Consider the following 12,646-nt stretch of genomic DNA (forward strand, 5'->3'; position numbering starts at 1 on the left):
AAGGGTGGTGTCTAAAGATGGGAAGGATTGGGACCTTCTTCTGCCCTATCTCATGTTCACTGTGCGAGAGGTACCCCAGGCCTCTACTGGGTTCTCGCCCTTCGAATTGCTATATGGCAGACATCATCGTGGTTTGTTGGACGTAGCCAAAGAGGCATGGGGACAACAGCCCACACCGCACAAAAGTGTCCTTGAGTACGTTACCCAGATGCAAGAAAGGAGAGAGACAGTGTTGCCTCTTGTTAGGGAGCATATGGAGGCAGCGCAGCAAGCACAAAGTCGGATCTATAATTGGCAGCCCCGGGTCCGGATCTTTAACCTGCTGATTGGGTTTTGGTTCTGGTACCGACCGTGGACAGTAAGTTCCTGGCTAGGTGGCAGGGGCCCTACAAGGTATTCGAGAAAGTTGGAGCAAGGTACACCAGCCAGGACGGCGAAAGCCGGAGCAGGTTTACCATGTTAATTTACCAAAACCTTGGAAAGATAGGGAGACCAGTACTGACGATAGCCCGCGGCCGGGTTTTCTAGGGGAAGAGGTTCCGGCCCCGATGTCTGATGCAAGGGAAGCGGTTGCCACAGTAAACATTGCTGACAGCCTCTCCTCTAAACAGGCTCAGGAGGCCAGGGAATTCGTTAGTCGGAACACGGATGTGTTCTCAGACCTCCCTGTACGCACTTCCGCAATCCAGCATGACATTGTCACTGAGCCTCAGGCAAAAGTCCGATTAAAGCCATACCAGGTACCTGAGGCTCGGCGACAAGCCATCTCGGAGGCAGTGCAGCTCATGCTGCGGCTAGACGTCATTGAGGAGTCTTAATGTGAGTGGGCCAGTCCTATAATCTTAACAACCAAGCCGGACGTGACGTTACGGTTTTGTAACGACTTTCGTAATCTGAACGAGATATCTAAATTCGAAGCATATCCTATGCCCCGGGTGGATGAGCTAATCGAGAAGTTAGGACAAGCACTGTATTTTTCTGTTTTGGACCTCACGAAAGGGTACTGGCAGGTGCCCTTAAAAGAGGCTGCCAAAGAGAAAACTGCCTTCATCACACCTGAGGGGCTGTATCAGTATAAGGTGTTACCCTTTGGTCTGCATGCGCCCCCGTCACTTTTCAATGGCTTATAGACATTGTGCTTCCTCCACATCGGCAGTACGCCTCGGCTTACCTGGACGATATTGTCATTCACAATACCGACTGGGAAAGTCACCTGCCCAAAGTACAGGCCGTAGTGGACTCCCTTCGGAAGGATGGACTAACCGCTAACCCAAAGAAATGTGCGATAGGGTTAGAAGAGACTAAATACCTGGGGTATGTCATTGGGCGCAGAGTGATCAAACCCCAGGTGAACAAAATAGAGGCGATACGGAATTGTCCCGACCTGTCACCTCTAGGCGACTTCAAGTGGAATTTATAGTACAGACTGATGCCTCCGAAGTAGGCCTCGGTGCTGTACTGTCCCAGGAAGTCAACGGGGAGGAGCATCCCGTTGTCTTCCTTAGCCATAAGCTCACCCCAGCCGAGACCCGGTATAGTATAGTGGAGAGAGTTCCTGGCTATCAGGTGGGCACTCGAGTCTCTCCGCTATTATTTGTTGGGGAGAAAATTCTGCTTGGTGACGACCACTTCCCTCTCAAGTGGATGAGCTAGGCCAAAGACAGAAATGCACGGGTCACCCGATGGTTCCTTTCCCTACAGAACTTAAAATTTACAGTGGAATACAGGGCAAGCTGGTTACAGGGAAACGCGGATGCCCTGTCCCGAGTACATTGTCTGGCAAGTGTTCACCCCCTCAGGGTTGAACAAAGGGGGAGGGGGGGGGGGTATGTGACACAGTGAAGGGTATGGTCTGGGAAAACAGGTATTTTCCTTCTAGCATGTGCTGCTGGGCTGATTTGCAGCCAGGTGGGGTCTGACACCGGACTGGATTTTAAGTGCCGGTCCGGGTTTTGACAGCACCTAGCTGCCCTTAAAAGACAGCTGGGCTCAGCAGCAAGGTGTGTGTGCGCTGGGATCTGAGGCTTGTGCTGTGCTGGAGGGCTGAGACCCGTATTTAGGGGAAACAGGCCCCCTAAAGCCTACTGTGGACCGCTGGAGATAGAACTGCCAACAAGGTGATTTCTGCTATGTGGACTTTCCATTGTGTGTGAACTAACACCAAGACTGCAAAATAACGTTTTGTTTTTGCCTTATGTGTGAATAAACACGGAAGTTTGATTTAAGAACTGGTAATTTGCCTCTGTACTGCGTCCGCACACCCTGTCTACCAGAGCGAATCCCCACACTATATCTATCTATCTATCTAATATCTATCTATCCATCTAATATCTATCTATCTATCTATCCATCTAATATCTATCTATCCATCTAATATCTATCGATCTATCTATCTATCTATCCATCTCATATCTATCTATATATATCTAATATCTATACATCTCATATCTATCTCTCTCATATCTATCTATTATCTATCTCAGTATTATATGATGAGGGGAGGTGTTGTGGTACCCAGGCACTGTGATGATGATGATGATGCACCTCCTGTATCCAGACCTGGTATCTCCAGCTCCCCCTTCTCCTCCTGAGACTGTTAACTGGAGAGAGAGAGAGAGAGAGGAGGGGGCTGTTCTTTTTATTGCTCTCCCCTAATCCTTCATCTCCCCTCTTCTCATCCATCTTTTCCTGAATTTGCTCACCCCTCCCTTCACATACCTTCTTGTTTGCATGGAATGCTCATGGGGATGGGGGTTAACCCTGGAGAAGGATAAACAAGATTAATACAATGGAGAACCCTCCCTCCCCTCCCTCTGCCTATTCTATCCACCTTCTCCCTCCTCCCTTCCCTCCATACCCCCCTTTCCTTCCTTTTCTCTTTCCTTTTGTTTCCTTTTTTGTGGCCTCTGCCCCCCTCCTCAGCCTCTTTATAACAAGGTCCCTCTAATTATATCCTAAGGGTGCCTTGCTGTTAACCCTTTCCTCAGATCTCCCGGGAGATCGCTCTGCATATTCTATGAGGCCTCTTCAATCAGTAGAGAATTACTGGAATATAAAGCTATATGTCTGCTGTCCCCTCTCTCTATCTCACACTTGTCAGGTCCGTGAAGAAGTTGCTCATGTCTTATGTATCTATCATGTCCTCCGCACAATGTCCTGCAAACAGCTGCCTCTGGTGGGACACATTCTAGCTAATAAAATATTGCTAGATACTTGATTGTAATATTACATAAATAGTAACAGAAAATCCACATAAAAAAACACATAAATGTGATAAATAATGTCGATTTATGTGCGGTTATGATGCTGTTATCATGTGGATTTTCTTCATATAAATCTGTTTTTTTCCCCCATAGCCATCATGAGAGGAGCTTCTTCATCATGAACCTCTATCTACTATATGATTCTAGTGTCCTCTTATGTGACTGGGATGGACTGCACGTTCTGCACCCTCCACCCTTTCTCCAGCTGACTGGCCCCTTGACACTCATCCTTTTCGTAGGTAAACCAACACAGTTGGGGGAGGGGGCAAGCAATGGTTTTGGATAACTGGGAATGAGGGTCTATGGAGACATCAACAAGCGACATGAGAGTGAAATGATTTTTTATCTCTACCACAAAGCCTCGCCTACATTATGTATGCCTCCGTCAACCACCAAATCTGCCACTATGGTAAAGGGCCATTTATAGTGCCAGATTATTCGGCCAATTATTGGAAACGAATGCTTGTACGAATCCCGATAATAGCCCTGTGTGTCGCTGATCACCTGACAAATGAGCACATCGCTCATTCATTGGGTGATCCAAATCATCCTCGATTATTAGCATCAACTAGCCCTGCTTAAGACGGGATATACTGCAACAAACAATCGTACTAGTGCTTATTCATACCCATAGAGAGGGGGGTGATTGCTGCGCGTAAATGCAGCTAACGAGCAGAAAACCATGTAAATGATCATTCCTGATCATTGCCCATTGATATCAGCCATCTCAATAGACCTTTAAGGGGTTACCTGTGATAAAAGGGGTTGTCCCACGAAAACTATTCTATAGTTTGCAAAACAGCACTTGGAGCTGAATACTTTTGTAACTGCATGTAATTATAAATTTTGTATAGCCATTGAGTTAATTAAAAAAATGTATCTGTATAGCGCCACCTGCTGTTTGTGCTTTTTATTATTTCTTTGTCCTGCTCACTAAGAAGGCCGCACGTGCTCAGTTTCATCCTTCAACTGCCTCCTGACCTGTAATAGGGAGAGCATGGACACGCCCCCTGAGCTGCAGCAGAAAAGACACTCCCCTTGTCCTGTAATAGGGAGAGCTGAGACACGCCCCCTGAGCTGCAGCAGAAAAGACACTCCCCTTGTCCTGTAATAGGGAGAGCTGAGACACGCCCCCTTAGCTGCAGCAGAAAAGACACTCCCCTTGTCCTGTGATAGGGAGAGCTGAGACACGCCCCCTGAGCTGCAGCAGAAAAGACACTCCCCTTGTCCTGTAATAGGGAGAGCTGAGACACGCCCCCTGAGCTGCAGCAGAAAAGACACTCCCCTTGTCCTGTAATAGGGAGAGCTGAGACACGCCCCCTGAGCTGCAGCAGAAAAGACACTCCCCTTGTCGTGTAATAGGGAGAGATGAGACACGCCCCCTGAGCTGCAGCAGAAAAGACACTCCCCTTGTCCTGTAATAGGGAGAGATGAGACACGCCCCCTGAGCTGCAGCAGAAAAGACACTCCCCTTGTCCTGTAATAGGGAGAGATGAGACACGCCCCCTGAGCTGCAGCAGAAAAGACACTCCCCTTGACCTGTAATAGGGAGAGCTGAGACATGCCCCCTGAGCTGCAGCAGAAAAGACACTCCCCTTGACCTGTGATAGGGAGAGCTGAGACACGCCCCCTGAGCTGCAGCAGAAAAGACACTCCCCTTGAGCTGTAATAGGGAGAGCTGAGACACGCCCCCTGAGCTGCAGCAGAAAAGACACTCCCCTTGAGCTGTGATAGGGAGAGCATGGACACGCCCCCTTAGCTACAGCAGAAAAGACACTCCCCTTGAGCTGTCAACTTGATATAAATCCAGCAGATCAATGAATGGGGAGATCTCTGGATCCATGTGAGGTACAGGGCTGGTTCTAGCTTTGGTAGAAAGACATTATCATGTACTATGTGATATCTTATTTTCATGTTTTGCATTAATCATGGGATATCCCCTTTAATGTAAAAAATCAGAGATCACATAGTACATGACAATCTCTTTCTAACAAAGCTAGAACAAGCCCTGTACCTCACATGGATCCAGAGATCTCCACATTCATTGCTCTGATTGTTCTGCTAGATTTCTATCAAGCTGGCAGCTCAGATGGCGTGTCTTTTCTACTGCAGCTAAGGGGACGTCTCCTTTAGGCTGCATTCACACATACGTGGATTTTCATGGACCATGGTCCGTGAAAACCCGGCCTGTCGTCCAGCTGAGTGCACGAGCACACGGCGTCATTGGTTGCTATGTGCCGCCATATAGATCATAGCACTCAGCAGGACGGGTTTTCATGGACAGTGGTCCGTGAAAATCCATGTATGTGTGAATGCGGCCTTATGCTGCACCTCAGGGAGCATGTGTTTTCTGCTGCAGCTCAAAGGGTGTGTCCTTTCTGCTGTAGCTCTGTTCTTGTAACTGTCACAGCTTCTAATAGTAGATCTGGCTTGAGGCAGTTGAAGGATGGAATGTGCATGTGCGTCCACCTCAGCAAAGTGGACTGAGAGGTAAGGAAAAGAACAATGTTAGGCCTCATGCACATGACCGTTGTTCGGGTCCGCGTCTGAGCCGCAGTTTTTGCTGCTCGGGTGCGGACCCATTCACTTCAATGGGGCCACAAAAGATGCAGACAGCACTCCGTGTGCTGTCCGCATCCGGTGCTCTGTTCCGTGGCCCCGCAAAAAAAAATAGAAAATGTCCTATTCTTGTCCGTTTTGCGGACAAGAATAGGTATTTCTACAATGGGCCGCCCGTTCCGTTCCACACACAGACGGCTTCCGTTTTGTTTGCGGATCCGCGGTTTGCGGACCGCAAAAAATGGAACGGTCATGTGCATGAGGCCTTATACGGATATATTTTACTGAATAACTCAGTGGTTATAATACATTTTTAATCACACGCAATTACAAAAGTAAAAGGGTTTTCTGGGTTTAGAATACCAGTGGTCTGTCCTCACAACAGGTCATAAATATCAGAACGGTGGGGGTCACACCCCCACAATCAGCTGTCGAAAGGGCTGTGCCACTCATGAGACCACTCTGGTCTCTCCATTGTTTACCTGCACGCCCTGTACTTACTAGTGTCAATACAATAGCAGGGATGCCGGCTGTCGGACCCCACCCATCAGATATTGCCTGCCTATCCTAAGGATACGTCTTCAATATAAAATTGCTGGGAAAACCCCTGTAACTTTTTTGAAGGTGAATGGAAAAGCGTTAATTTTTAACGTAAATTTGTTTTCCCTTAGTCCTAACAGCAGCACAAGTGGGGAGTTCTCCCCTGTGAAACTAGTAGGACAGGTGGAATTTTTGATGACAATAAATTCCCTACCAAGCACTAATTAAATAATTAGTAAAAACCCACCCCTATAAAGGGCAGACTGCCCATATTCCAGTGCTTTATATCAAGTAGAAACTAAACAAGGGTGGGAAATTTGTGTGCTGCTGTTAGGACTAAGGGAAAACAAATTTACGTTAAAAATTAACGCTTCCCTTACGTCCTAACCAGCAGCACCAGTGGGGACCTAGCAAGTAACACAACCAAATTGGGAGGGTCTCCTCACAGGTACACAATACCGGCCCTTTTTAAAAAAAAAAAATGATTTGAGCAGGCATCTTGTTCCGATCACCGCCCGCCAGGTGGCGGTGATCGGAACACCACATGATGTACCGGTATGTCATGTGTCCGTAAGGGGTTAATTAGCGATTCCACCCTCCGGGCGCCTGCGGCGGACCACCGAAGACCCCTTTTTTGCCATTGACTTTGAGCCACCAACATCCAATCAAATTTCACTCATTGATTTTTAATAGAAAACAATAAAACTGCTGCCATTTTTACATGTTAAATGCCATAATTCCCAAACCTTAAAGTGTTAGTCACTGGGTGACTGTGGTTCACAATTAGGAAAAAAGGGGCGGGGCAACAACAGCCAATCAGATTTCAGCCCTTGACCTTAATGAAAAGCATATAAACTGCTGCTATTATCACAGTTTAAATGCCAAGTGTCCCAAACTTAGCACAATTACTCACTGGGTGACTGCGGTCAAAATTTAGGAAAAGTGGGTGGAGCCTAAACCAGCCAATCAGATATCACCTATTGACTTCAATGTAATACTTTCAAATACTGCCATTCTCACAGTTTTAAAGCCAGAGGCCCCAATCTTGGCACAGACCATGACTGGGTGACTGGGCTTAAAATTCAGAAAACTGGGCAGAGCTTAAAATAGCCAATCAAATATTACCTAGTGCTATTCAATGGGAATATTTAAATTGCTGCCATTCTTACACTGTTATTTGCAGGGTCTTCAAACTTGGTACATTTGGGTACTGGGTGACGGGAATTCAAATTTAAAAAGTGGGCAGAGCCACAAACAACCAATCACATTTTCCCTATTGACTTCAATGAGAAAATGTAAAAAGCTGTTATTCTTACAATATGAAAGCCAGAGTTCCCAAACTGGCACCATGGGTCACTGGGTGAGTGTGGTTAGAATTTAGGAAAAGTGGGTGGAGCCTTTAACAGCCAATCACATTTCAGCCATTCGTTTTATATGGGAAAATTTAAATTACTGCCGCTCTTTGACTGTTAATGGCAGGGTCCTCACATTTTTCAGTCATTGGGTGACTTGGGTTCAAATTTTAAAAAGTGGGTGGAGCCACAAACAGCCAATCGGATTTCAAGCCAACCTCCTGTGGTTTCTTCAGAAACTACACCATCTAGTTATTATTCTTCTCCTCCCCCCCCCCCCCTTTTTCTATGCGCTACTCCTCCTACAGTTTTGGGGGTGCATACGCCAAACTTTCCACACTTCTTCGACCTATAGCGAAGTAAGTTGCTTGTGCTTTAATAAGTGTTCCCACCCTCTGCGCCAGACCACCGAAGACTCCTTTTTCGTAATTGACTTTGACAGGGAAAATTTTCAAATCACTCCCACTCGAAGTTTTGAAGCTACACTCCCCAAACTCCAAACTCGGACCACACATTGTTGGTGTCAACCCAAATAAAAAGTGCATTTTGGGGGGGGGGGGACACCCAAAAGTGGGCGGAGCTAGAAACGGCCAATGAAAATTTAGCTATTTTCTATATGCTACTTCTCCCACAGTTTTAGGACTACAATTACGAAACTTTGCACACTTGTTCGGCACATACCCGAATAGGTTGCTTGTGCTTTGTTAACCGATGCCACCCTCCGTGCCCGTGGGGCGGCCCCCGAAGACCCCACTTTTTGCCATAGACTTTCATTGGAAAATTGTAAACTTTTGCCACTCGTACAGCTTTAAAGTTAAACTAACCAAACTTGGGTCACTTAGTCATGGGGTCAACCTGAAATTTTCTGTCACATTTCAGGGACTGGCAGAGCCAGAAAAAAAACAATCAGATTTTCCCTATTGACTTCAATGAGAAAATTTAAAAAGCTGTCATTCTCACAGTATTTAAGCCAGAGTACCCAAACTTGGCACCGTGGGCCACTGGGTGACTGGGATTAAAATTTATAAAAAGTGGGTGGAGTCTACAACGGCCAATCAAATTTCAGCCATTTGTTTAAATGGGAAAATTTAAAACTGCCGCTGCTCCTACACTGTTAATGGCAGGGTCCTCAAACTTGCCACAGTTGGTCACTGGAGGACTGGGATTAAAATTCAGAAAAGTGGGCGGGACCAAAAACAACCAATCAGATTTCTTTGATTTAAATGGGAAAAATTAAAAATGCTGCCATTCTCGCATTATTGATGTCATGGACCTCAAATATCACAAATGTGGTCATTGGGAGTTTCCACTTCAAGCTTAGAAAAAGTGGGCGTAGCCACTAATAACCAATCAAATTTCACTCTTTGATTTTCAATAGAAAAATATAGAACTGCTGCTATTTTTACACATTAAATGCCATAATTCCCAAACCTTAAAGTGTTAGTCACTGGGTGACTGTGGTTCACAATTAGGAAAAAAGGGGCGGGGCAACAACAGCCAATCAGATTTAAGCCATTGACCTTAATGAAAAAAAGATAAACTGCTGCTATTATCACAGTTTAAATGCCAAGTGTCCCAAACTTAGCACAATTACTCACTGGGTGACTGCCAATCAGACAATCAGATTTTTTTTTTTTTTATGATTTAAATGGGAAAAACTAAAAATGCTGCCATTCTCACATTATTGATGTCAAGGACCTCAAATATCACAAATGTGGACTTTGCTTATATCTCTAGCGTTTTCAAGCCAACATCCTGTTGTTTCTTCATAAACTACACCATCTAGTTGATTTTATTGTTTTACTAACAAACAGGCCCCCGAAGTTCGGGCCTTCCTATAGCACTCTTCACTCCGGCGCATGCAGAATCTCTTTACCATAGCCATATATGGGATATACAGATTCTGACTAGTAGTTATGCCCACATTGTGCCCCCTTCACACTAGTAATGCTCACATGTGCCCCCTTCACAGTAGTTATGGGCAGATATGTTACTACTTCACGGTTTCTATGCCCAGATATGCCCCCTCACAGCAGTTATGCCCAGATATGTGCCCCCTCACAGTAGTTATGCCAAGATATGTGCCCCCTTCACAGTAAATATGCCAAGATGTGTGTCCTCACAGTAGTTATGCCCAGATATGTGCCCCCTTCACAGGAAGTAAAAACAAAATCAAACAGTAAATACTCACCTGGTTCCTCTGATGATCTGCGCTCCACAGCAACAGCAGGACACTGTTGCACATCGAGGTGCTATGTAGGAGGAGCATAGGGTGATTTCCGGGGGATGTTCCTCTTATACAGACCAGCAGCATGATGTGTGACAGTACATCGTGCTGCTGTCACAGTGGGGGGTAAGGGAAACCCCCCCACCTTACAATGTGGAGCAGGCGAGGTAGCAACTAAGCCAGGACACTGGGAAAGGGGAGCTGGTCCCCTCCTATTGCATACCTAATCCTCGCCCTTACTCCTTACCGTATGAGCGGACCTGGATGGTAGGACGGCTCATACCCAGGAAACCTAGGACCCTGTGTCGCCCCCTGTTAATCCCTTAAATAAAGAAAAGGCTGAGACAACCTGTTCATCCCAGACATGGATGAACAGGAGTCTCACAGGCCTAGCTGCAAAAGAAGAGACCGGCAGTGCACAGCTACTGAATCCACAGGTAATAGCCCAGAAACAACTTGCACTTACCTGCCGCGGCAACAACGACGACCGGACCCCCATGCGGACAGGATGCATGGTGGCCCCCGGCAGAGCTGCACACTAATTTGTGGTTCCCCCTCCGGGGAACCCTGAGACCCCCTTCCGAAGGCACATCACACAGGGAACAAGTCTAGCAAACATGGATTACAGACACCAAACGACCAGACATGTAACAACCACTAGACAAGACAAAAACCACCTATACATAAGCATCACCAAACAAATGCAAGGGTAGTGGAGGGAAGGTAGACAACGGGACGACAAAGATGACATTGGGGAGACATCAATGTCCCACTAGGTGGCCCTCAAGGACTGGGCAGATGTAACACCCAGGAGGGCAGCAAAGCTCCAGCACTAACAAAGGCTGGATTACAACTAACTCCAGCCTGGAAGCTACAGGCAATATAAACACCAAGGCGACACACCCAGCCAGGTAGTTAACTCTTCCAGCACCAGCAGACATAGGAGGAACCATGAAGAAACAATTATTATTATTTTTTTAGCACTATTTCTCTGGGGGGAGAGAGGGGACAGTAAGGGTGGCACAATTACTGAGAGGTGGGGGCCACCTTTACCTAGTGTGGGACACCATAACTAACCGGGGACACTAAGGGGCACCATTATAGAGTGGGGAACACTAAGAGACCACCAGTAGTGAGAGAGCAGGCACTATAATGGAGTAGGGGGCACTAAGGAGGTGTGATTACATTGTGGAGGGCACTAATTTGGCACCAGTACTGGGAGGAACACTTATGTGTGGGGACACTATTACTGTAGGGGAGCTAAGGTTGCACCATTACTTGTGGAGGGCAGTTTGTGGGGGCACTGTTCTAGTGTGGGACACAGATGGGACCTCTAAAGAACCATTATTACAATGTAAACACAGGCACCAGTGCGCTCTTACACAACCTGCGGTAGTATCACTGTGATCACAATACACCTGCACTGAGCAGGACTCAAAGACGATAAGATTAAAACACTGGCGCATTTTGGGCTACACTAGCCTTTTCTCAAAGCTTTGAGAAAAGGATAGTGCAGCCTGAAGCGCTTCAGAGTTTCTGTATTTATTACTGCTTTTATGGAGATATAGCAGTGCTGTGGTGCAATAAGGAGTGCAGCAAACTCTGTAATTTGAGGCAGTGACCCAATGATTATCTTGCATTCCAAAAGTTTATTATCAAGTGTTCTAAAAAATGCTGTAGGGTAGATTCATAAGGGATGTAAAATGCAAAGGAAAATTTGCTAGACAATCTGCATAAGTTATATGCGAATTTGTAGCGGATTTGCTGCAGATTTCACCCTCTGAATTGCAAGGGGTGAAATCCATGGGGGAGTTCCTCAGCATGAACTGACATGCTGCAGATCTAAAATCCACAGGTCAATTTATGCTGCAGATTTTTTTCTTAAAATCTCATCCACATTGCTGTGTGGACGTACTCTTAAAGAGGACTTTCACCAGTTTGTACTTTAGAAAAGCGATACCTCACACTGTAGCCCATGTTCAGTAGAAGTGATATCGCAATTTTTTTTCTTGATCCGCTCCTTCGTTGTGCCGATGTGCCCCTCATTCTGTTTAGGCGCGCTGTATGCTAATTAATAGCATTGGAACACCGGGGAGGAGACATCTTCCTACGCGCAATCTCCGATCCTCACAAGACCTCCTTCTCTACTTTCCTCTTATCTCCTCTTTCCACAATCACCTCCAAGATTTGTCCTGTGCAGCCGCTGTACTCTGGAACTCTCTATCGCAACATATCAGACTCTCACCTACAGTGGAAACCTTCAAAAGAAACCTGAAAACCCACCTATTCAGACAAGCCTACAACCAGTGACCCTGCTGCCTCCATACCGCCATGACCAACTTCACCCGCACCTACTGTGTCCTTCTCCCATTCCTTGTAGATTGTAAGCCCTCTCTCCTTCTGTACCAGTTTGTAACTTGTTTTGCTCATGCTTATTGTACTTATTTTTTTATTATCTATGTACACCCTTATCATATGTACAGCGCCATGGAATGAATGATGCTTTAATAATAAATAATAATATTAATAGCTATGGTGTCTTCAAAATATTTTTTAGGGGGTTGAGTGGGGGCAAAACACATGCCTTGGGGCTTATGCTCCTGATCTTCTTAGATTCTAGCAATGCACGCTCCTAGCGCCTGCGCTGGTCAAAGCTCTGCATAGCACATTGGCTCAGTGATGTGCTATGCCAGGCTTTAGCAGAG

General features: G+C 46.2%; 1 long non-coding RNA gene across 1 annotated transcript; it reads left to right on the forward strand.

Moving 5' to 3' along the window:
- The first annotated feature begins 782 nt into the window (after positions 1-782).
- Positions 783-12,271, forward strand: LOC120991597. The gene is made up of 3 exons (XR_005776731.1): positions 783-819; positions 3,357-3,502; positions 11,997-12,271. It is a non-coding gene; the product is annotated as an uncharacterized LOC120991597 (long non-coding RNA).
- Positions 12,272-12,646: the final 375 nt, after the last annotated feature.

This window comes from Bufo bufo, chromosome 2 (genome assembly GCF_905171765.1).
Source record: "Bufo bufo chromosome 2, aBufBuf1.1, whole genome shotgun sequence".
Classification (NCBI taxonomy): Eukaryota; Metazoa; Chordata; class Amphibia; order Anura; family Bufonidae; genus Bufo; species Bufo bufo.